Source organism: Centropristis striata, chromosome 5 (genome assembly GCF_030273125.1).
Source record: "Centropristis striata isolate RG_2023a ecotype Rhode Island chromosome 5, C.striata_1.0, whole genome shotgun sequence".
NCBI lineage: Eukaryota > Metazoa > Chordata > Actinopteri > Perciformes > Serranidae > Centropristis > Centropristis striata.
The window spans coordinates 22,388,316-22,414,071 of record NC_081521.1 but is presented as its reverse complement, the minus strand read 5'-3'; the positions used below and the strand labels follow the sequence as shown (position 1 = coordinate 22,414,071).

The 25,756-nt window shown below is 42.0% G+C and overlaps 1 protein-coding gene across 2 annotated transcripts in view; it reads right to left on the bottom strand.

The window, feature by feature from the left end:
* rerea (arginine-glutamic acid dipeptide (RE) repeats a) overlaps positions 1-25,756 on the bottom strand; it is a 140,230-nt gene that overhangs the window by 107,517 nt on the left and 6,957 nt on the right. Inside the window, exon 2 of one of the 2 annotated variants that reach the window (XM_059332409.1) lies at positions 2,254-2,334. The exons of the other annotated variant lie outside the window; for it this stretch is intronic. The gene's annotated coding sequence lies outside the window, so the exon portion shown is untranslated. The remainder of the gene's footprint in view (positions 1-2,253; positions 2,335-25,756) is intronic. 2 annotated transcript variants of the gene reach the window in all.

Genomic DNA, 25,756 nt, shown 5'->3' with positions numbered 1-25,756 from the left:
GCTAAATCTAGAGGCTTGTTATAAACAAACAAAGCAATAAACAATCCACACTAAAAAACTATACCTATCTCAATTACAACTAAACCGTGAAGGTCATTTTGATATTTTTTCTTTCAACTATTACTGCTATAATTTAATACACGAGTTAATGAGATTTAAAGCAGATGTAATGCTGTTTTTCCCCCCTACTGCACAGTATTACAACAGCAATACAACAAGAAGAATAGCTGTCCCTTTGATGTCTCTGGTGGGAGATAATGTGCTGAAATCTGAGAATAATATGTTAGGTGTCATTTATGATTACATGGCAAGCCTGCTACTCTTTGTCTTTATTGTTTGGACTTATGAATCAACTGAGCATGGAAGTGTGTTTCTCATTATGCTGTTGTGGACACACAGAGAATTACTACTCAGAAGTGGTGAGCTGGAAATTCTGCAAATTGCTTGTTTGGATGCACATATTCTGCATAATGCATGAAGCGTCTTACATGTAATAGTTTTGTGTTTGTGTGTGTGGTAGGAAGTGAGTGTGCATGCAAAAGAACACGGAGAAGTGGGAGAGACTGGGGAAATAAGAGATAGGACAGTGTCGTTGATATTTTACGTCAAGCAGAGTGGAAACCTAGCATGCAGCATGCTAACTGTCTTTATAATAGGAACAGAGGGGGATATACAGAGGAGGCTTGGTGCAGTATTAGCTCCTTAAGTCAGCTATTGGAAGAGGGATGGATGGAGGGAAAGATAGATGGGTCGCGTGAGGGAAGGAAAAGACTGAGCGAGTGAGGCAGTGCAAGCCAGTAGCTCTCCCTCTTCCTGCACACATCAGCAGCAGGAGGGCAGGGATGCGCAGAGGCCACAGCAAGCCAATTACCAAACTCATTAAGTAACCTGCTAGTCGGCTTTGAACTGCAGCCCCCCTTCCATATCGTGACTGGATTCCCTGCTGCGGTTGTGGACATTCAGATAGGCGCTACTCTCACTCGTGCCATTCTGTATTTTTTTTTTATTTTTTTTTTTTTAAATGGCAGGAAAGGAAAGTGTAAATGGCAAGACGGTAATCACATGTTCACATGTGTTTACTGGAATTAAAAGTGCAACGCAAACTCACAGGTGAAACCGCAAGGATAAATGATTGGTGATGTGATTCCTTTAAGTCGCCAATCTACCAAAGACAGCATTGCACTGGCTGCATAGGAAGAAGAAAGGTGTGTGTATAGGTGATAAACATAGGAAATGATACATCTAGACTATTTCAATTATATATATAGCTGATATGTAGCCATTTTCCATGGTTTTCTTGACAATAACCAAAATCATTATCAAGAAAACCATGGAAAATGTCTAGATATCAGCTCTTAAATTAAACACTTATGAGCTATTTTTGTTGTTATCATTATATTTGTCCAAACAAATGTACCTTTAGTTGTACCAGGCATTAAAATGAACAAGAAATTGAAGAGAAATGGTGGTCTAATGATAATTTTTTTCCATGACTTATATTTGTCTTAACCGCGTCCTAAGTACAAATTTTTCATTCCCATCCCATGTAACAGGCCATGGTAATGACAATAAAGTCTCCTTGAATTCTTGACACAAACATGGGTGTGGGTTAGCATGAGTTAGCAGTTGAGGGATGAATGAGTGCTGACAGGCTTGAGCTGTTCACTCTACTGGAACAGAAAGTAGCAGGAAAAGATGGCTGAGAGGGGGAGGAGAAGGGAGGACAGTGGAGAGGACGAAGCACAGTGAAGGGTGAAGAGAAGTTATTTTGATCTGATTTATTTTTGATTTATTGTTTCATATCTTAAATAGTTTTTTAGTAGGTTGCGTTAGTGCATATATATATATATATATATATACATATATATATGTATATAAAGATTTTTAAATCTTTTCTTAAATTTGTTTTTCATTTTATTATATTTAAATTTTAAGAATATTCACTGTTCACTGTAATTGTCGTAAAGTGTTTGTTTCATGTGAAAAACTTAAAAATAAAATATAAAAAAAAAAATAATATTCACTGTTAAAGTTTTTAAAGTGTAATGAATACATGATGTTTACTTAATGAATAATAGTGTCAAATAATTGTAATTTCAGAACTGACTAAAATAATTGTGGTTAAAAAATTAGCTTTAATTGGGGCAGGAAAGAGATACATATTAGGGGAGGGAGCAGGGGGTTAGGGCAGGAAAAAAACAAAAAACGCTGTGTTAGTCAGCGCTCCAGTGTCACGAAGCATTGTTGACTAACCTTGACTGCATTCACCTCCTAGCTCACTGCCACACTGCCTCTCAACAAGTATTGACACAACGACAGTCTGCAAGAGAGAAACTGAAGGGAAAGAACAGACACACACAGGACAGGGGAAAAAAAAACATAAATGATGTGCAAATGGAACAAACAAGGTGATAACAGCTTGACAGTAGAGTTGTATACATGGGTGAAGATGGCAGCCATATTTGGCTGAACATGTGGTGATCGTAGCAACTGAAAGAAGGTGCACAAATAATAGTAATAATATCCCCTCACAGTAGAGTTAACATTTTCTATGAGGAGATTGCAAGCATTTATTCTAAGCCAGTATTCATTTCCCTCTTCTCAATAAACCTCTCTGGATACACACAGATCTAGGCACTCATACCTGCTGCATACACTGTTAAGCGCACACACACACACACACACACACACACACACACACAATCCCCCCACCCCTGAACCTCCCCCATTATCCCATGAGCCCTCTCTTCTCTGCCTTGCTTGACAAGAGCTTGGAAATAAAAACATCACAGCTCTGCCTTGCAGCACCTGTTCAATAACATTGACATTTCACATTCAGCATCCGCACACTGAGAGATTCCCTGCATTTACTCTCTTTTAACACCCAGAAACGCAACACACACACGCACACTATCAATCTGCTACATTTCAATGCGAGCATTTTAATACCCCGCTGATGGAAGATGTGTATATGTGCGCATTTATGTCCTGCATGTGCGCCTGCAGTCATGTACAGAACGTAGCGATCCAAATTAATTGCCAGATGCACGTCTCGATTTTAACAGATAATTTTTTACACAACTCACTCATTAAAGGATTGTGTGGAAAGAGTGTAGTGTTGAATTGTGTTTTCATGAAAACGGCTAATTCTAGTCAATTATCATCTATCAATTACTTAAGTCTATTCATGTGAGTCAATGGTTTGCCACTGTTTTGGTTGGTTGCAAAACCAAATGAATGATGAGGATCATTTAGGAAAATTAGTCATCATGGTTAAGAATAATGTGTTTGTTGAACACATTATATTTAGCTCTGAATATTATGAGGATGAGAAAATGAAGGACACCTCACAGACAAGATAAAATGATGAGAGATCAATGAATATATAGGTTACTATAGGATGAATGTGTTGTGGCTGGTTTCTTACTTATTTTCTGTCATATCGTGTTACAATGTGGGATGATCAAATTAAAACATGGCCAAAGTTTCAAATAATGTCAATTCGACACAGATTTCCTTACATGACCATCTTTTTTAGGCATGTTGCTGCAGCATTTATATCACATACACTGCAACTTGTAACGCTAATGTCAGAGAAAACTGTAATTTTGTTTGTTGAGGTAAATTTCTTCCCAATTTTGGATCACATTCCTGCTGGAACATATTAATTATGTAATTTGTGTTATTTTTACACTAGAAAGTGCAGTTATACCCCATTACGGTCATTCCCCAGCTGTAATGATGGTGCAGAGACCAGGAGAGTGCAGTACCAAGAAACGCTGACTAATCAGAGCAGACAGGGCTTTTTCGGGAAGGGGGCTTAAAGAGACAGGCGCTGAAAACTGAGTGTTTAAGACAGAAACTGAATTCAGACAGATGCTATGAGAAAAAAAGTGTGTTTTTGAACATTAAAGGAGGTTAAGATGTTCCAGTAATAACCCCCAATACAACTATGAATCTGAAAATGAGCATAATATGTCCCCTTTAACCAATTATTCCTTTATGGCAAAGCTAGTACAAAACAAGGCAGCATGCCATGATATTTACAAGATGTACAAAATTATACTGTTTGTTGTTATTTGTTTCCTGCTCCTGAAGCAATACGCCCCCTGAACTCAGCCTGCATTTTGAAGTGAAATGGTCTGTTTCCTTTCTGAATTTGAAAATAACACCAGGTGTGCAGTGAATAAAATCCAAGTATTTCCATCCATGCAATCTCAGCACTGTTAAACAGCACAGCCAGCAGAGCATACTGTCAAAAATAGCACAAATACACACTCCAACCATCCAAATAAGCACATAGCATTTATATTCACACAATCTCAACTAAAGAGGATTTTGGGATCATGGGTGTTTGATGTAAACTTTTGGCTCGATTTTCTTTTGGATGTACCGTGACACTATAATGCATGTTTTCGTACAATAGTTGACACCTGAGGAGAAGATGAAATGTGCAGTGGGCCACCTAGTGCCAGGGCTCAATGGTGTCACCAGGTGCAGCCTAACCTGGGTGGCTGAGCAGGGACATCTGTTTGACAGCATTAGAGCCATCAGAGCCCTGCCATAACCACAGATTAAATGGCAGTAAATCTGAGGATTAGATCCCTGTATGAATAGCTCACATTGATTTTGCAATCCCTTCAGTAACTCTGGAATTTCCATGGGGACATACAATGTGGCCATCAAGCATGCATTCGCAGAGCCATACAAACAGACGGGGACTCATCTGTTTCAATTTATTTTTATTTTCTTTTTTTTAAATCAGCCTGTGACTAACCCGTCTTCATTTTAATCTGCTCATATCTCGGCCTAGAAACTGTATCCAAATAGCACAAGGCATGGAACATCATTCCTTTGACAAACTGCCCATCCATCCAGTTGCTCCCTCAAGTCACAATAGAGAAAGTAAAACAAGCTCAACAGCCCTAGAAATGTCTATTCCTATATTCTAGTATGTGTGCTCATGTGAGAGCGAGATCACTTCCATTCCTCTAAGGGTTGAGGGTTATTGTATGTGTGCACCATGGGGTGATGTGGGTGATGGCAAAGACAAACTGGCTAGGGACGCACAATATATATTTGGCAGATATAATATTGGTTGATAATGGGAAATTTATATTATTCCGAATAACTCCTATAATACAAAGCCAAATTGCTTATCATTGCCTTAACAAGTGCAGCCACGCACTTTGATACAGTATGTGGCAGTATGCACCTTTAAAGTTGGTTTGCAATGCGGCAATAAACAAGTATCGAGTATTTAATGCATTTTCATGTCGGATTTGATGGATTATGTCAAAGCATTTCGTTAGTATTCTTCTGCAAAATGCTCTATAAAAGTATAACAGTGAAGTTTTTTTGTGAACAAGTGTCAGAATTGTTATATATATATATATATTAGTTATATCAGTAAGATTTGGTTAAGTCAGAGATAAGGAATATTAAAACATCCATTTTTTCAGACTAAATCTTTACCTTTCTGTCCCTCAGGTAGACAAAAACTACAAGTTATGAACCTCTTCTTAAAATACAAAAATGGGAAATCATCTTATCAGCGTAGACCATTGTAGTAGGTAATTATTTGTTATTGATATTGGCTAAAAAGAGATCTGTATCAGTCATCCCTTATACTGGTCTTTCCTGCATTAACTGACTGGTCTCAGTCTTATGTCTGAGTCTTAGTATGTAAATTTGCACGGCCTCACACACACACTGCAGCAAGACCTTTCTGACACGACAATCCCCAAATCCTGCGCTGAAACCTCAATCCCCCCCTCCGACCACCGTGGCCCTTTGGAAGCTGGCTGACATCAAAGACGAGCGCTTCGCTTTCATGACTTTAGTCCGCCCCTCAGTCTGTCAGTGTCTCTGGCTGTCCACCACATGCTCATCAGAAAAGCCACTATTTTAGCACCAGGCTCATGCTAACCACTTCAAACACCTCCACAACACAACACGGACAAACCAAAGATAGCCTGTGCTGCATCTTCACTATTTCCATGCTGTAAGAGGCGGGTGTCAAGTGTGTTAGGATATGAGCAACGATTCCAAAAAGGAAGAGGACAACATACTGCTACAAGCAGGTCCAACACAAATAACCATATTTGGCAACCTGATTCCCTCATCCAAAAAGAGCTGGTCGTCATAAGCTGACCTTTACCACCTATCAAGCGTTTACCTGGTGATTAGTGTGCATTGTGAGGCAGCTCCATTAACCTTTGAGAAACAGTGTGGAGGCTGCAGTGGCTAGCCAAGTGCAAAGCTCTCCTTACTACCTCCGAAAAAAGACATGAGTGAGAGAGAATGAGAGAGAGACATTGAGAAACTCAGTGTGACAGTAGAACAGCTCCTGTTAGGTAAGCACATTGAGCCGTCAGGCCGGCACATTCATCAACACACAGAATGCCAGTCAGCAGCACCAGCAGGCCCGCCCGCCTCTCTGCCACACTACCGTTACTGTGGTTAGGTAGGGAGGGGGAGCTGACAGGGAGGCATTTGCAAAACAGATTTGGACCACTCGCCCCAGCATTTGGCAGCGCAAACGTTTCTATGCATGGTTCGGGTGGCTTTTACAAGCATTTCCTCTGCCCTAATAGATCGGCCATGGGCTGCTAATGATATCATTATCATACATGCACTGTAATAGTCTGGACCCAGGGTGTGCCAAGATCAATGGGCGGCAAAATCTGGATCAATTGATTAGTCTGACGCTGTTAAGCTGCTAAAACATATTTTGCGCACAGTCAATGTGTTGTTGGATAGGCTTTGAATGAATTGGGTCCTTGCCTGTTTTCAGAGTGCAGCATCCAGACATGGGGTTATGCAAGTGGATCTGTGCCATATGAGAAGTGAGCCGAATTGGCAGGGCCGATGAGCTTCCTGCGCTCATCTTAATGTCAACCACAGCCACTACTATTACACACAAAGCTTCAAATTAGGGGTAAAATGACTACTTAAAATTCCTGACAAAGTGAAAACAAATGAATACTTGTATTTCTATTGTCCTTTTGTCATTGTGAAAAGTCACGCCACCACAATATCAAAGTGGTTTTATTTTGAAAACCAGAAACAATGCTGCAAGTAGAGTATAAATAACACGCTGTGCAAAGGCAGAAGTAGTTCTGTTTACATGCACGGTTAAGCCATACATCCTAGTGTGGAATATGAAAAATAATCATCATAGTAAATATGACTCTTCATATAACATTAAATATAAATGTTTGCTTACACTATGACTTTTAAAATGTTTCTAATCTTGAAGCGTACGACTAAAGTTGAGGACAAAGTTAGTTTTTGTTTGCATCAATGGGAACATTTAAATCGCACACAACATTTTCAATCATTTGCTTTTCTTTAGCAGCATGGGGTGAGATTTGATTTTTGAATAATGTTCTGAATAAAGCAATCAGTTTGCTTAACAATGAAAATAATCTTTAGTTGCAGTCACAGTTTAATTTTGGCTGTGTTGCAGATATGTTCTAAACTCTTTTGTTAAAAAAAACAGCTGACAATATAATACTAATTAACAGAACAAAACAAGAGAATGCAGACTCAAAATTGCCTCAGTGTTGAATAAACACCTCGTTCATAAAATGCATCTTCCGAGCATCACAAAGGTGGCGTTTATTGCACTGAATCGCATTCTATTTTACGGACACCAATTTATTGTGTCCACCTCCTGAACAGCTTGAATCATAAGCGCCCTCGTCTGTTCTTGCAACCGACTTGGTCTCAATCATGACTGTAATTTGAGAGCAGGCTGATTGTGTTAGGAGGTAGCTGATTGCACTGATGAGTGGAGGGCTGTTGAAGAGAAGAAAGTGGGCCATCCACCGTGAACAAATAACGGCGCCAACGTCAGTCAGGGTGATATAAGGTTGTTGGAGAGACTGTTTTGTCGACAAAATGCAAACTAGCCAGAAACAATCCTGTATGAATTAATCTCTAGTCTGACTGTATTGGCAACAGTAACGCTTTTGCAATGCAGCAATATCTAAATCACATTTCAGTGAGGGCAATCTACCCACAGGGTTAACTCTGTGATGCAACTTATTCAAGAATACAAAGGCTAATGCAGGTAAATCACACATCGTGGACTTGAATGCTTGACACTAAGCTCCCTGGCATACTAGCTAGCTCGAGTGGGCGAGAAATGAACCCTGTTATGTGTCCTGACACTGGGCCCTGCTCCCCAGCAAATAAAAACATGCCTCTCACTTACTGGCTGCCTGCGCCCACAGCCCCATACATCAGCATTATAAAAGGAGCTCGGCAGCCTCAAGGTCAGCTCAATTTCCTCCTGCCGTTATGAAGTATCAGAATCACAGCGAGAGGGGGCACCCACACACATGTAAAGAAATGATTTAGAGAGCGAGGGAGGGGAGGTAGAGAAAGAAAAGAGGGGGGGGGATTTGGAGTGTGAAGGAGAGGTGGTGTGTAATACAATGGGGAACTGTGACAAATCACCAGGAGAGAGCCCGCTTCTTCTACAGTACGGATGTGAGAGCGCGGGCATTTGTGAGAAAATGTAGAGTACATTAAGCCTACTTTCTCATTCTAAGAGAATATAGTAGTCGGTACTATAAGTAATGGGACTGAACAGTTTTTGTTTAACAAGCCGATTTCACTCGTGTAATCGCTCAAGTGCAAGTCTGTGAAACTACAAAGCAATTATGCCTTCTGAATTATTGTTTGAGAAAATGTGAATATGATGTTTACCATTTACTGTAATTAAATTCTAAGCTGTTACATGGGCATAACAGCAACCTAATGCAAACTAAATGTCTTTTTTGCTTTTGAGATCTGGGCCCATTCATCACATGCCCAAGCAATTTGATAAATTACACAGAAGCATGAAAGCTGATCATTTGCGTGGCAGAGAGTGTAGTGCATGTGTGTGTGTGTGTGTGTGTGTGTGTGTGTGTTTGCCTCTGCCTGAGTCGGCAGTCATCCTTGGCTGCCTCACTGGCTGAGGTTTGACATCTTCAGCTAAGAGCCTGGGGAAATAACAGCAAATTCACTTAATGGCACCACCTCATCTATTCCTCATACAGGGAGAGGAGAGAGAGTTCCTTGAGGTGTTACAAAATGGCTGTGTGCTCTCGGCTGTGCTGCCGTCTCTCTCATCCGCAGGGGTGCAGGTGTGTGTGTGTGGGTAAACACAGAGTGCATTGAGATCCATCACCGGCCTTGGTCAGCCACCAGCTGTAATTTGCAGTCAACTCTGACCCTTCACGAAAAGCCAGCCTGCCTGTTCCACCGCTACAAAGCTTTTTGTGGTGACAGCGTAATCTGGCTTGGTGTATGTGTGAGTCTTGTGTGTGTGTGTGTGTGTGTGTGTGTGTGTGTGTGTGTGTGTGTGTGTGTGTGTGTGTGTGTGTGTGTTCGCATATGTGTGATGATCTGTACGTTCGAAGACAAACATATACAGACTTGGGTGCAGTGATGCTGTGCATGGCTGCAGGTACGTGCATGCATATTTGTGCAGGTGTAAGAAGGCGCGCGTGTGTGCGTGTGTGCGTGTGTGTGTGTGTGTGTGTGTGTGTGTGTGTGTGTCTGCAGGGAACGTTAGAGAGCCAGAGGTGTAATGGCCCCACTCCATCTTTGCGTGTGGCATTGTAAAACAATCCAAAGCAGCTGGGAGGGAGCCTGGGCTGGCTTGCAGTTGGATAGCATCGCAGTGTAACAGCAGGTATGCTATCAGTGCAGCCCCAATCCCCTTGGGGCTACTTTCAGAGCCTTTGACCCGAGCGTGTCTGGCCCAGATGACGTCTCTGTGCCAGCGACACAGGAAGAGCAAGACCCAAAAGCACGCCACTGCTTCCTCTCAGCGGCACAACATTTCATCCAGCAGCCCAGAGAAGCTCTGCTGTTGTTCAGACGTTTTACCAAAAAACACTCCGCGGCTCAATGACTATGTTTACATGGACTGCAATTTTTCAATCATTTACCCAATCGAGACAATGAATTATAAATCACCATGTAAACATACTTTTCCAATTACCACAAGCTGAATATGTTCACAGTCAGAGATGGCATAATCACATTAACACATGCATTCCAGTCGCTCTATTCAGCAGCATTTAAGATCCGTGTGCACCTTAATGGAGTGATGAATCACAAGGAGAGCTTTGACAGTATTTTGCAGAAATCCAACTGCTTGATAAAACAGGCTCCGCCATCTGACTCAGCTTTCATGTAGCTGCAAGATGAATAGCACAATGCACAGTGTTATTCCAGAATCTTTGCAAAGGCCATCACACAGCAGCAACATGACAGAGAGAGATGGTATGAGGTTGAGTGCTGGAAGGAAACTGATGTTGCAACATAATGTGGAGGAGGTGTCTAAACATATTGGGTAGCATGTAAATGGGAATTAGTAACCCACATAAACAGCTAATAAAAATACTTGCGTTGAATGACTGCTGCAGGCCATGTTAATGTAGGTGATAACACAATCGAATCAAGCTCTGCAATCATAGTAGTTATATGTAAATATACAAAGTATTCTACACAACTGGTTAAGTATCAACTCATCTGCAGGTAATTTCTCAATTAATTGATTATTTGTTAAAAAAATACTGAAGAGAGAACCCAAGGTGACATATTCAAATTGCTTTTTGTGTTTAACCAACAGTCAAAACCCCAAATACAGTACTGTGCAAAAGTTTTAGGCAGGTGTGAAAAAATGCTTTCAAAATATGAATATTAATAGTTTATTCTTATCAATTAACAAAATGCAAAGTGAGTGAACAGAAGAAAAATCTTAATCAAATCAGTACATTTGGTGTAACCACCCTTTAACTTGAAACCAGCATCAATTCTTATATGCATTTTTTCACACCTGCTTTTTCACACAGACTTTTGCACAGTACTGTATATGCAGTTTATAGATTATAGTTATAGTTTATAGGGCTAATACATTCTCATTGGTTGGACGAACGCTGGTGTCGCTTTAATAAGGCTATTTGCACCCTCTCCACTGCGATTGGATGGCTGGATAAAAGCTGTCGCAGTTTTTTTTCTCAAGTTAAACCATTTTCAACTCTTTGCAAGCAGAAAAAATGAAATACGTGCAGCACTGAACATATAATATACGCTCATGGCTTTGTTACGCTGCTGGAGTTTGTAGTGTACTGTAAATACATAGCACTCTCAAGATGAAGCATTCAAAAAATACTCTGGCCTCAGGAAAAACATTTTTTCGGACACACAACGTGACCAGGTAAAGTGCAGTATACACTGTGGCCAATTTAAGAGTGTAACTATTGTTTGTACACAGTGTATTTTAGCCTTACTGCAAGAGCTGAGCTGGAAATAACAAGATCAAATAAAAATACACAATCTTGCCAAAATTCATGGCAATTGCATGAACACAGCCAAAACTATTAACAAATGAAGAATGAAAAGCACGTAAAATGCGCTCAACCTGCATACAGGGCAGATTTTTTCCCCCATCGACTGATCGATTGGTTGAAGAATATAGGTGTATAGGTATGTTATGATTTAAATGAGACCAGGATGATGTCCATTAGGGATGGGAATAATTAATTGATGATCGATTAATGGTTGTTAAGAATTTAGTCAATCATGTGGAATTTTTAATCGATCTGTGTATTTTTTAAATTAAATTTTATCTCTGACTGCATATCAGTACTCACTGAACTGAAACACGGCCGAGCGTTCAGTTCTGCGGCCGTATGTGAATAAGCCAATGTGCTGAGAATTAAGTTGGATAAAGCTACAGTTTGCAAACTGAAAGTTACAATAACAATTATAAAATACACAGAAATACAAGAGTATTAATTTGAACAAAACTAGCTTATTGTATCAAACCTTGCTAGCATGAATTACTAGGTTTAATTTTATCCAAAATTTATTTAAACACAAAACATATTTAAATTTGCAAGATTACTTTGAAAACTAACCTCATGCCTCTTCGGGGGCTAAAACATAAAACATTGAACTCCTAGACGTTATCTTTACAGTTTACTCTCACATGAGTTAGTTTTACGATTGACAGGATCGAGTCTCTTTTCGTCCTTTCAAAATAAGTGTCCGTTATCAAAACAGGCTTTTGCATAGTACTGTATATATATCTTTTATTTTGCCCATGTATGCATGCAGCGATTAACCGATCAATTGATCGTTAACTTTATAGATAATTGAGTCGACAGGTTTCTTCTAAACGCCCATCCCTAATGTCCATGCTCTCATTATGGGAAGTGTTGGGCCATGAATTAATTTAGCCAAAAGGGACAACACGCTCTCCCAGTCCTGCAACAGCAAAACCTTTTCTGAACAAAAAGACACAGGCTACTATCATTCACAGTGCAAAAATCTATTGCCGTTGTACCACATTGTGATCTTTGCATTCATTTCTAGCAGTAGTGTCTAGTAATAGAGCAGCTGATAAGAGCTGAATAATATCTATCAGTGAGTGCAGTGGTGCTGGAGCGGGGTGATGGATGCCTCCTGTGTGCTTTCCTCTTATATAAAGCTCCCTCTCCTCTCCCATCTGAGTGAGTGGCCTCCCACTACTTGGCTCCCCACGGTTAGCTTGTCAGCAACCTCTCCATCTCCTTTCTCCGCACCTGCACCTGACACTGCGAGCGTTCTGTCACCCACCTCTCCTCACCCCCCTGGAGAAAATGTGCAGCCCCACCCACCTGGCTCCCAGCAGCCCCTGGGGCATGGGACAATTAAAAAACGAGGCAGGAGCTCAGTCGAGCTGTCATGCCGAGTCTCATAGGGGACCTCGCTCGGATTGTTGCAGAGGTAGGGGGAGTTTGGTACTGGAGCCCAAAGAAAATAATACACTATGTCTGTTGTACTTGAGATCAACATTCACTTGAGTGCTAGGTGATGGCAGCACATCAACACAATGAAAGCAATGCAGTCTGGCTGGAGTGATATATTTGGCCTATCAGAATTCAGTCTATAGTGTCTGACTTCACACACACACTCACACACACAAATCCAGTGCTATATTCTGGTGTCAGCCAATTACAAGGCTGCCCTGACTGCCCTTGACTACAATCCCTAACCTCCCTCCACAATCCATGTCAAAACCCTCTGCACCAATTTCTTGCCCCCTTTTTGCTTCTTCTTCTTTCCCTTCTTTTCCATGTCTGACTTTAGGGTGTGAAATATTTAGCAGCCCCATCTAAATACACCTTCAGGCACAGAGTGAGAGCCGTCTCCCTCCCCAGGTAAGAAGTAATGAGAGGGAGAGCGAAAGAGGAGACAGTAGAGGAAGGCTTGGTGTAATATCTCATCAACATTATTAAATCATTTCTCCCCTCGGCAGTCCCTGGGTGGTCTCGGGTTGTGTTATTTCTCAGTCAGGGTTCAGTGGCCTCAGCTCCTAGGGTTGAGTTTGGCCGCTTTGCTAGCATAGCGCTGTGCTAAGCAGGTGTCAGGGGAGTTTCCCCTCAATTAAGCAAAGGTAAAGTAATGCCTCTCACCGTGGCGGCGCCATGAATACATTAGTCTTGCTGTCACCACGGGCTAAAGCATCGAGATGCATGAAGAAGACAGACAGCTGGTTGCTTGAAATGCTGCTGAAGCAGATTAAGCAAACTAGCACCAGGATTGCATTGTGCTGCATTTAATAAAATAATTATATTTTCGACCTCCAAAGCTGAGCAGATAAAACGGCCTACAGGATATGATCTGCAAACCTTAATTTATGTGGATGAATACATCAACGTAATCAATTCTAATATATACCAAAACAGTAAACAGTGTAATAACATTTTGTTTTAGAGTTGCTGGGAGTTAGGCTAATGAGTTTGTATTAGCTGTCTGAGTGGATGACACTGAGGACACCGAATCCTTGTTGTGTTAATTAAAGCTCAATGAAATGATGCCGATGAAAAATTAGCATGACCCACAGCTTCAGTGAGGGATACTGCCAGGAAAATGGATCTCTCTGTTAAGTCGTTGTCAAGGCGAGGCTTACAGAGAAAACTCTTTTTATAGACTGGAATAAAAATAAATAATTTCAACCAATTATCTTATTAAGCAGAAGTGGCAATCATCAGAGGAATCAATTACACCCAAGATGATAATGAAGCACCTCTCGCTATATTTCTATAAATATATGATGATTGTATCTGTAAGGGCTGTACTGAATGTTATTTCTTACATGTAAAGCTTTTATTGAGGTTTTAGAATGAAGCCGTCGAATGTCTGTTGTCATATTTTAGGATGTCGTCACCCTAAAGAAAAGATCCTCAATTTGATTAAAGTGAAAAATCTGATTAAATTAGGTTTTCTTAAATTTATTAAATCAACTTTCTTTAATGAATATACAGGTGCATCTCAATAAATTAGAATATTGTGGAAAAGTCAATTTCCAGTAGTTCAAGTCAAATGGCCCCAACCAAGTATTGAGTGCATATAGATGGACATACTTATCAGAGGCCAACATTTCCATATTAAACATACATATTTTTTTTGAGACAATACATTTTATGTCTTCATTAAATGTAAGCCATAATGATTATAATTAAGAAGAAATTAAATACATTAAGACAAGAAATGGTTCATTCTGTGTGTAATGGATCTATATAATGTGTTATTTCCACTTTTTGAATTGAATTTCTGACATAAACAAACTTTTCTATGTTATTCTTATTTATTGAGATGCACCTGTAGGCGCTGTTAGATTGCTGCGAGACCATCGCAAGCAAGAGAGCAAATGCGGTGAAAATGTTTTTGAAAGGCTGAACAGCAACAAATATAGATTGAAGCAGAATATATTGTTAGATAAGAAAATAAACATTGACTTTTGGACTTAGCAACGCTCAGTAGTTATTGGAAATGTTTTGATCACACGTGTCAGAATCAATCCTACACAGCCACAACTGAAATCAAATTCTTCAAATAGTAGAATACTAATACTAGACTACTACACAAGTATCCGAACAATGCAAAATCAATTATTTTATTTCAATTTAATTCCAATTATTTAATTGATATTAAATAAAATAAAAAAACATCTCAACTCAGCACCATCTAGTGGACTGAAAAAGTAAATGATCGTATTATTCTGGTGCAAACCAGAATTGTAATTTGCATAATTATTAATGTATCATCCATGTCCATGTATTGATACTATATTGCCTCGCAAAATATCGCAATACTATGCTGTATCGATGCCCCCCTACCCCTATTATCTATACGTTTGTAAAAATCAAAGCAACACAATCCTATCAATCCACAAGCCTCGGTCAAAAAGATAAAACTGTTTTCCTGACATTTTTAGCCGGCGCGCCACAATCTCCCGGCTATTTTACTCCATCTGACAAAGCCAAGTGAAAAAGCAGCTTATAAAAATATGTCAACAGTAGCAATAATGCTTCCTTTCTTCAGTCTTTATGTGTGAGTATTACAGTGTGCTGGACTGACGTATTGAAAGGGGCTGATTGATGGCTTCACTGTAGACTGTCTGTCCACCTTTTTTCCTGATGAGCCATGTCAATGTAAAGACACATGAATGCTGCAGCCTGTCCTCCATTTTCTCCTCCTCTCCTCCTCCTCCCTTGTCAGAGGCAGGGAGAATGACGCAGTAAATACAGATGCTGTGTGCACCGTAATTCTGGGGCCTGCTGCCTTTTATCTGCCATGACAGCTTCTGCTGCTGTCGAAATCAAACGCCCGGGTGCGAGGAAAAAGCTAGTATTCCCTTTAATAAACTGCCAGACAGAGCAGAGTGAGAGTAGAAAAGGAGGCGCTCGGCTCTGGCCAGGCTTGGCTAAGCAGCAGCTGAGGGGAGAGGCGAGATAGAAATGGGGAGAGCACTCCTTCAGGCATTAGATGGTATTATGCCGCTCACGCAGGCTCAGGCATCCAGCATCATTGCACTTACCGAGAGCCAATCGGTCAGTGGGGAGCGTTGGGCACCCGGCAGAGATATGCACACTGAGATGAGGAGTAGTGAAAGAGATGGTGGGCAGCGCAGTCAGCACCTGCTCCCGGACTCGACCACAGCCCCTCTGAGCTGCCAGGGTCAATTAATTACATCCTCTCTTAACGCTCTCCATTAGGATAAACAGAAATAAATGAAGAGCGGTCTGACAACAAGGGGATCACTGAACCTCCAAACCCCAGCAACACGACTGGCCAGCTCCTCCTACTGTTCCTAAATCAATTAGTCGTTTATAGAAATGACTATTGAACAATAATTTAATCACATGATTCCCTAATCAAATAAAAATACCGAACATGTCTTAGGAAAAACAGATGACTGGTTGTTTCTTGTGGTTAAACTGTAAGCCAGTTTAAAATCTCAACTTCTCTTTTATCTGTATAGGTTTCCCTTGTTTTTCCTGTTAAAACCTATGGGAACATATCTTCCATTTATGATGTTTCATGTTTTTATTATCTGTTTCACCTGTAATGTTATTATCCTGGTCATGTCATTGCGTCTCATTGGCTGTTGTTACTATAAAGGTGAGGCCACACCTGTGTTGTTGGTCTGTTAAATCGACAGTTTATCCATTTATTAAAAAATAAATACTTTTCCTCTTACCGGGACTGTTTGAGTTTTTCAAATGTGCTTTTTTTGGTCCTTTGGATGTAACAAGCCAAGTGCTATCAGGCTATAAACAGACATCTTTACCACCGATATCTCAAACACACTGCAATTCAAATCAAAACAATCTAGACAGTAAAATAACATTAAAGAGGAAAAATATGTTGTTTTGATTTTGGGGTGAACTGTCCCTTTACAAGTCCTGACAAAATATATTGGACTTTTTTAAAGATTTGGCCACTACAATACAGGCTTTTTAATATTTCATTCCTCATTTATATTCCTTCTTGTATTTTGGAGTGCCTCTATTGCCCTCCTGACATCTTCTCAAGTGTAAGGATTTTCTGCTTTTCTTCGTTTAATTTAATTGTAGATTGAATACTTTTGTTTTTAATGCTGGCCATACAAAATAACAATTCAATTTCAATTCAAAACATTTCTTTAAGCAACGGGATAGCTAAGGGAAGGCCTGTGACAAAATAAGGAAAAATGCAAAACATGAGTGTGAAATTTATAATATAATTAATAATGAAAATAAGCTACTTTTTGCAGCCTTTGTTCTGCAAAGCCAGTACTGTAAGACAGAAGTATCTCATCTGACCAAATTCTCCCACTGACTCATTCTGTGTGTGTGTCTGTGTGTGTGTTAGACAGGAGGACGAGGAGGGCTGCTGCTTTGGAAATAGACAGCTTTTTGTTCTGACCCCACAGCTGTCACTAGCATAAGAGAGCCAGTTACTGGCAGCTCACATAAGCATTTTACTTACACACACACATACATACATACACACCCACCCTTGACATGCAGAGGGGGGTTGGACAAGAGGGTTGAGCTTAAGGTGCCAAGACCCCTGAGGATACTGTTGTGATGCACAACTGCATTAGATGAGGAGGCAGGAGGGGTAACTCACTAAATACCTGGTCAGTGTTTAGATCCCGCTCCACCACGACGCCCCTAACACCATTAACGTTCTTCCTTATAATCCAATTATGAGCCATGTGTGTCCACATCAATCAGCCATTTTCATTTGAGCCTGTGGTCTTCTTTATCACCATTACTGCTGCAGTAATTGAGGCGGCGCTATGGAGAGGCTGTGCCGTTTACCTCCATCTGGGAGGTCAAGAGGAATGCAATTGGTTGACAATGATTATGCTCTGGCTGATTAGGCTACGGGCTACCGCTGAATATTTAGCACTGATTAGACTAAGCCCTGTAGAGAGCCATGTGGCTCACTAACAAAAGGGACAAGCCATAGGGCAGGGAGAGAAGGCTAGCAATCAACACAGGCTAGCGCAAACAGGCTATAACACACTTTTAATAGCTGGATCAATCTGATCACACATTTTAATGTCTGGTTTAGCAACATTGTTTTATGATGATGTTATTGAGCAGTTTTTGTGAGGAGAAGAAAAACAACAGCTGTGAATAAAAATAATTAGGTTTATCCAATACCCCATCAAAATATAACACTCTGAAAAATCCTTACAGGTAAGACATTCATTGGAGTGTAGACATTTATTACACCAGTGAAATTTTACTGCAAAACTCCTCAAACAATTAGGAAGGTAAGAACTTGCTACAAATAGATTTATATGTTTTGCATGCATGGCAGGAAACAATCCCTACAGCTCAGGGAGAGATAGCGCAAAAGGAGAGATGGACACATTAATAAGTGATACACAAAATGGCTCCTCTAATCCCCTTGTGGAGATGCCAGCACTTTTTCCTCATCAGTGATTGTGATATTTACACAGAAAACTGAAGTACACTCCTGATTGAAATAAGGCGAGAGGGTGGATGAGCGAACACTGGAAAGATACAGCGAGAGGTAAAGACAAGCGTGGTGAAAGTGGGAAAAATGACCAGGAGAAATGACAGCAGGGAGAGCTGAGGAGGGTGGGAGAGGAGAAGAAAAAACAGATGGGGGAAGGCAAGGAGACATGCACTTATTTGCAGAGGCTTTAACTGTCTTGATCCTCAATAAAGAGGTGAAACTGATTAGGTTTATATCAAACGCTGCTTGTAACACGGTGCCTGTCGCTGAGAGCACAAATCACAGTCAAGTCAGGTTTTCCTTTTTTCCATTTGAAAGAGCCAGCTCTCTCCTCACTTGTCTCTCACTCTGTCCTTTATTCAACACCGCGCAGCCTCGTAAAGCGGCAGCTTGTCAGAGTGACAGATGCAGACACGACCACTGACCTAAATCACTCTTTTCCAGCACATTAACCCCCGTGTCCCTACACTTTTTACGCAAAACACAAAACACCAACACTCACGACACACTGCACAATGAGAACGACCCAAAAAAAACTCCACCCTGTTGTATTATCACCCTCCTCCCTGAATGAAGGCTATTCTTGAAATGCCTAAACAGGAGGAGGAGAAAAATCACACCGTCAGGCTAAATAAATCACAGTCTGCTGTTCCTAGAGGGACTTTTTCTATCCGGCATTGTGACAAAAAAAGATGTTGGGTTAAAAAAACATTTTTGTCCACCTTGGAGCAAACATGGAAAGGATCAATAATACTTTAATTACTGTAGCCCATGTTTATGAAATGCAATAATCATTCATTAAAGATGCAGACAGCGGCAAGCAGGCGGCTGGCCGGGCGTCAAGACTGCGTGCGAGGGTAAGAGAAGGGAGGGGAGGACTGGCGTAAATGATTCATGGTTTGATATCTCTCCTGTATAATGGGCTCCTCCGGGGAGCTGCTGGGGCTCCACTGCAGCGACTGACTGCCTGCCTGCCTGCCTTGCTCTGACTCTGCCCTGGCTGCTTCTGCCACTGCTGCCTGCTGCCCAAGATTAAAAAAACCTTGCCTTCCATGAAAAGCGGCTCAGTCAAAACAAGAGCGTGGACGTGCACATATACACATAAAAGGAAGCGCCTTGATTCAATATCGTCTGACAAAGTATCTCGGTGCACGCCGAGGGGGAGTGAAGGAGGGGAGAGACAAGAAAATATCAAAATCCTTTTAGGGAAAAAAACACTGGCTGGAGAGATACTGGGGGATACTTGTAACATCTAATGGGAATATGGGAGCATGTCTAAAGCCCCCGTCCTCCATCATCCTCCTTCAACAGCCTATCAACCACCCCCCACACACCCTGTGCCTCCTCCTCACCCATGGAAAGAGAGAGGGAAAAAAATGAAGAGATTAAGGTTGTAACGTGTTGGGCTAATCATAACATAGACAGTTTAGTGCCATCTCGCATAATTAAATGCTTTGCACTAACCACCTAATGCATACTAATTTGGAACAATCCACTCCTGGAGTTGGCAGACCATGAAGCTCCCTGCAAAGGAGGTGCTCGTTTCCCTCTCTGCATGTGCGTGTGTATGTGTGAGACGCACACACACTGATTTGCCGAGGAGTAAGGTGCTAAAGGTCAGGCCGTGGACTTGAAAGAAAAGGTCAAGCATTATTACGACATGACTAAATAAACAGGCTGCGCACAGCCCCCAGCCCAGCCGATGTGAGTGCTGCGAGTCTCTACCTACACGCCGTGCTACCTGCCTGTCTGGTTGGTTGGGATTCGGTTTCATCCTTTGTCTTTATCCACATATCCCTCCAGCTCTAAGACAGCTGACATGAGGACTGTCATATCCTGCCTAGATTCTTATCCCCCGCTGGCTTTATTGCTCTCTTCCTCCTGAGTCACAGACACACACACAGACACACACACACACACACACACACACACACACACACACACAGACACACACACACACACACACACACACACACACACAACACAACACACACACACACACACACACACACACACAGAGCTAGCGAGAGAGGAAAGCAGGGCTGCTGGAGCGTGCTTTAAAGCACATTAATATTAATTGCAGCACTAGCTGGAGTGATAACACAGACAAGATGCCTCTGTGAGGGAGCTGGGCAGAGGCAGCCCCTGCTTTTTGTTCGCAGCACTACTCATCTGCTGGATGGCCGTGGTGAGGCAGCAGAATGATGTGCACTTCATCTTTGAATCGCTTGTTTTATATTAGAGGGGGCCTACCCTTGTTGGCGAGGGGAATTTGTATTTGTGAGTAGTTATTGTGTGTGGCCATGTGAGTGTGTGTGTGTGTGTGTGTGTGTGTGTGCGTGAGTGTGGGCATGCATGAGTGATAGAAACTAGGCTAGATGAATTATTAGGCTACTGGCTACATCAACAGCAGCAGAAATGTGCTTCAAATAACACAGAGTGCTTAAGCGATCCTGCTTTTATCTCCCCTACTACTCCTGGCTTGGCTACCTTTTATGTCCTCCACACTGAACTCAATATTCAGGGAGCAATGAGCTCTGCTAAAGATGTAAATAATCTGCTGTCCTGGAGAGAGAACCAGCTTTTTCAGTACAGTGGAGTAAAAATACAAATCAAGTTGAAGCCTGGGTGCTGAAGCCCATCTCCACCTCTAAGCTTTTTTTTTTCTCCCACTGCTGGAAGAGCGGGCGGCCGTAGGCATCAACAGATGACAGCTATATCTCTACAGTCCTCCATTTTTACCTCATCCTCTCTTTTTTACCTCTTTTGTCAAATGCTATTGAGAAACCTGATGCTGTCTTTACTGCCACCTCACAGTAGTGGGTTTTTGCTGTATGGTTTTGTGCTGCTTTTCCGATTTCCCCCAAGACTCATCAATGCCCCATTACCAAGTCAAATCAGGTGGTGCTGCAGAGATTTGCAGAGAACCAGGGCTGCAAGCACAGTCACACACGCATACACACACACACACACACACACACACACACACACACACACACACTAGAGACAATTCATTCAAGAAGCCTGGGAGGTTTTCCACCAGCAGCTCCACAGGATCAGGAACAAGGCGAGGAGGTGAACGGAGGAGAAATCACTGCTGGCTAAATGCTTGTGAGTGGTTTATGGCTCAGAGGGGCAGAGAGGGAGACAAAGATGTGGTAATGCATCTCTCTGACACTCCTTTAAGCGGCCGACCGGATTGTAATCTCCTGGGTCCACTAGTCACACATTATTGTTTCTCAATTCACGTGTCACAAACAATTAAAACACGCCTGTCGATTCCTGTGCCCCATGAGCTCCATTACTCTTACAAACAAAAAGCACACACATCTAAATATAATAATAATAATGATGATAAAAATAATAAAACACTCATATATGACCTCTATCCTCCCCCGTACGCCTACATCCGCATTCCTAAGCCAAATTCCCAGAGAACGTCACACGTATTTCTCACTTTCATCGTCTTTATCTCTCTGCAACAGCAAATACAAGGTGGACGAGCCCTGTGTAATGTAAGCAGCTGCTTACAGAGAAGCGAAAAGAGAAAGGAAAAGGTGGGGGTAAAGACGATGTGTCCTTTTAGTTTTCTCTGCCTGTTGTCATCCTCTTCACAGTAGCAGCTGCACAGGCAAGACAAAAAAAAACTCTGGGGAAGAGTCAGGCAGAGGGAAAAAGAGAAAAAAAAGAAATAACGCAGCATTGTGCATTGTTTTATGTAGAGATTTTCTCAAGGCTGTCGTTGATTAAAGGAAAAGGGTGAGTGCTAAATACAAAGGGAAACAAGAAGAAGAAAGGGAGGACTGCTGGTTCTCCAAGGAAAGGTCTCTGAGGGCTGCCAGAGGTGGTGGTGAATCTCTTCCCTGTGACAAAGCTGTCGCACCGAGGAGTGAAATTTTAACTCCTGCTGTCAGGAGAATTTTTTGGCTTTCATTACACCCAGTGCATATGTCTACGCGCTTGTGCATGCATCTGAGTGCATGTGCACAAGCGTGATACGAAGCCACACGCCACCTCTCTCCGCTTACTACATTTGGGTTTTTGCAGCGAGCGCTGGCTTTGTGCCGAGCAGATCGTTTGCTTTGTGCCAAGAATAAAAGGAAGAGGCTGCAACTCTGACAGCGCTCTCCTCACGCTCAATCACAATCATGAAATCTGTGCACAAACAAAACATCCCAAACCTTGATGAGAGATTCATGCAATCGTGGTGTACCATCTTGCCTGCCAATTGTGTTGTTTAAAATAAACCAGAGCAAATCAAGATGGAACGCTGCTCACTAGACCCTTCCACAAGCACTTAATCAAGTCGTCATCAGTAGCACCCCGCTAATGTATAACTGAAGAGGCGAAAAAAGAGAAGCTTTTGGAAGGGGCTAGACTGGAATAAGCTCATCTATACAGAGAACCAGGCCTCAGCAATGCCATGCCAAATAGCATTTTCTTCATTTGAGAAGGCGGCGAAATGGGGAGAGGAGGAGGAGGAGGATTTGGCCTCCTAGTGCGCTGCAATGCCCCAGCTCGGCTAAGTGACAGTGATTCCTACAGTGAGTCGATTTGCTGCTTTTGAGTGCCTGGAAACTTGTCTGGCAGAGTGCTCGCAAGGGAGAAAGATAGATGGGAGAATGGGGGGGGACCGAGCCTCACCTCTCACTGTCTTCTATTTGTCTGTTCATCCCTGGAGGCCTTTGGGCTGCTTGGTACAACAAAGAGGGGGAGAGGCGACAGAGAAAGAGCTCTGCGGCCATCCACAGACAAAGCAAAAGCAGAAAGGACAAGTTTACAGGTAAATAGTGAAAAGCAGCTGGCTAGGAGCTGAGGCAAGCTCAGGTTTCAAACAATCAATCACCACTCACTCCTCCATAACAACAAAGAGGGGGCTTATAGCACAGTGTTTATTCCCTACACGCAGCATATCTTATTTTCTATTAAAGCTACTTTGCAGGCCTATAAATTCTAAAAGCTTTGGTTAACACATAACCAATGTTTCGTTGACATTGGCAGTATTGCTGCAAAGACACATGCACAAACAAACAGTGTGCAAAGCAAGATTTAACCTGGCTTTCAACTCCACGAATGATCACACAATGCTGCTGGAATATGAGCGGCTGATGACAGGAGTAATTTGCCACATCGCTGATTTGAAAAGGAGCACTTGGAGATGACACAGAAAGACAACTTTATTGTCATCTTAAAGAGGATCTATGAAATCAATGGGAGGAGATCAATGCCGTCTCTCCCGCTCTCTCACAGCACTTTACATAAGCAGCAATAAGCATCACAGAGGCCATCATCTAGCTCACCGATTTCCTGTGCAGGACTCCCAGACACCTCGAGGCAACAAAGCTTCTCTCACTCCATCAGTGCAACAGTCACATCCACAACTTCACTCATAAGGAGGGAGGAGGAGGAGGAGGTAGAGAAAGGAGAGGAGCTGAGGGGAAGAAAATACCTTAGGCAAGCCAGAGCCAGATAGAGAGGGCTGGAAGGAAGGATGGAAGGAGGAGAGAGAGAGAGAAAGAGAGAGGTTGCGGGCGGCTAGCAGAGCGTCTTCATTAGAGTATAGCAGCTAGCTCTGGCACCGACTAGCCGAGCACTGGAGTAAGAGCTGCTCATCCTCTCAGTTAATTAGGATTTCTGCTGCTTCATTTTGGGGCGAGGGACAGGATGTTGGAGGCTTGATTGCCTTTTATTTCCCAGCCTAACGGCTCGGCTGCCTCTGCCGCTTTATTAACAAGAGATCTTGCAGATTTACAGCTTCGCAGCAAACATCAATTTCAATAATTACAAGAAAACTGTTAGTGGGGAGACACAATGAAAAGCACACACACACACTTTTTTTTTTAATCTCTCCACCGTCACCACTCTAACGCCCCTCCTCCCCTTCTTCACAGGATCCAATTTCCATAGATGTGCCCTTTTCATGATTGCATATTATAAACACGTTAAAACACACACTGATTTTCACACTTAGCACTTCAAACGCTTTACAACCAATCCCTGGCCTGAAGGGCAAAGCAAATACTGTGAATGTCACATTTCCATTCAACATTCAAACCTCAGCATTCGTGTTGTCACAAAACAAAACAGATGATAGACAATTTCTCTGTGGAGCAATTACAGCTGACTACATGTGATACTGGTCAGAATCAGAATAAACTGGCTCCTTTAAAAATCATCAACTGAATGAATAGGATAAAACATCTTTGGAGATATATGGGATTACAAGAGCATGTCCTCTTTTTTATCTTTATACATTGGCATTATGCCTAGAATTAAAGATTTTACTACTTGACAAAGTGCATATGTGAGACTGAACTGAATGCTGAACTCCGACAATAGCAATTGGGAAAAGAAATAATAGAAATCACACTTTTAAAAAGGCGTCTAACATCAGATTCAGAACAGAGAACCAGAGATTTAATTTGAATAAAATCAATAATTGTGTTGACTTGCAGTGTATTGCCTTCCTGTCTTCTCATCTTGCTCGCTAATGTTTCTTTCATGAGCCAGCCCACTGCTGGTGACATTATAGCTACAGCACTTCCACAAGTCCCCAATGGATCGGTGAAAATGGTTGGCGTAAAACACAATTAGCACGGTCCATATGGCTGCTGGTGGAGGAGGAGCAGGAGAGGTCCCATGTGGTCCTTATGGAGGCCCGCTCTTTTGTTACCTTAAAGATCAAACTGTTGTCATAATAATGGGGCCATTTCAATTGTGCCGCTTAGTTTTTTGTGAAGCAGCACTACTTCAACAGATCCTCACATTGTGCAAAGACTCTTGGCAAATAAATTGACCAAGCTTGGCTGATAGCCTAATCAATGGCTCCTTCATCATGATTAATGGCTCATATTGAATAATAGGGGAACTTTAATGTGAGGGGAGCGTTACTTCCTCATTTCAGCTCTCGGCCCTATCGATTGGTTATAACCCCCCTTTTTGACCAATGGAATGTGCTGATAAGAGAGCGATGTGTTCGACCTATGTAAACTGAGCACAGAGAAAATGATTTACTGTGCTTTAGGCACGTCTCATTCACTGATAGCTCTGTACGCCCTGCCTGACAAGCATTTTCTTGCCTGAGAAACGCAGACACCTTTTACTGAGTAGAAGCGAACAACAACAGCTTGAGGCAACAGATTTATTACAAATTGATCTATTAGATAGCACTGCTGTGCTTCGCTGTTTTCTCTTTCGCTCTCTCTCTCCCTCTCTCTCTCCCTCTCTCTCTCCCTCTCTCTCTCTGACAGCCTTCCCCTGATGGTAGCTAGAGTGTATCAGAGTTGAAGTGCTACAGTGGCAAATCTAAACCCAATCCTCAGAACTCATTTTCTCTGTGCTGGCTGCTGGAACTGGGGTACGCACAGAGACAAGATGTCCATCCTTAAACCTATGGTCGATCCAGCCTAAGTCCCAGAGTCTAAACTGAAGGCTCAGCAGG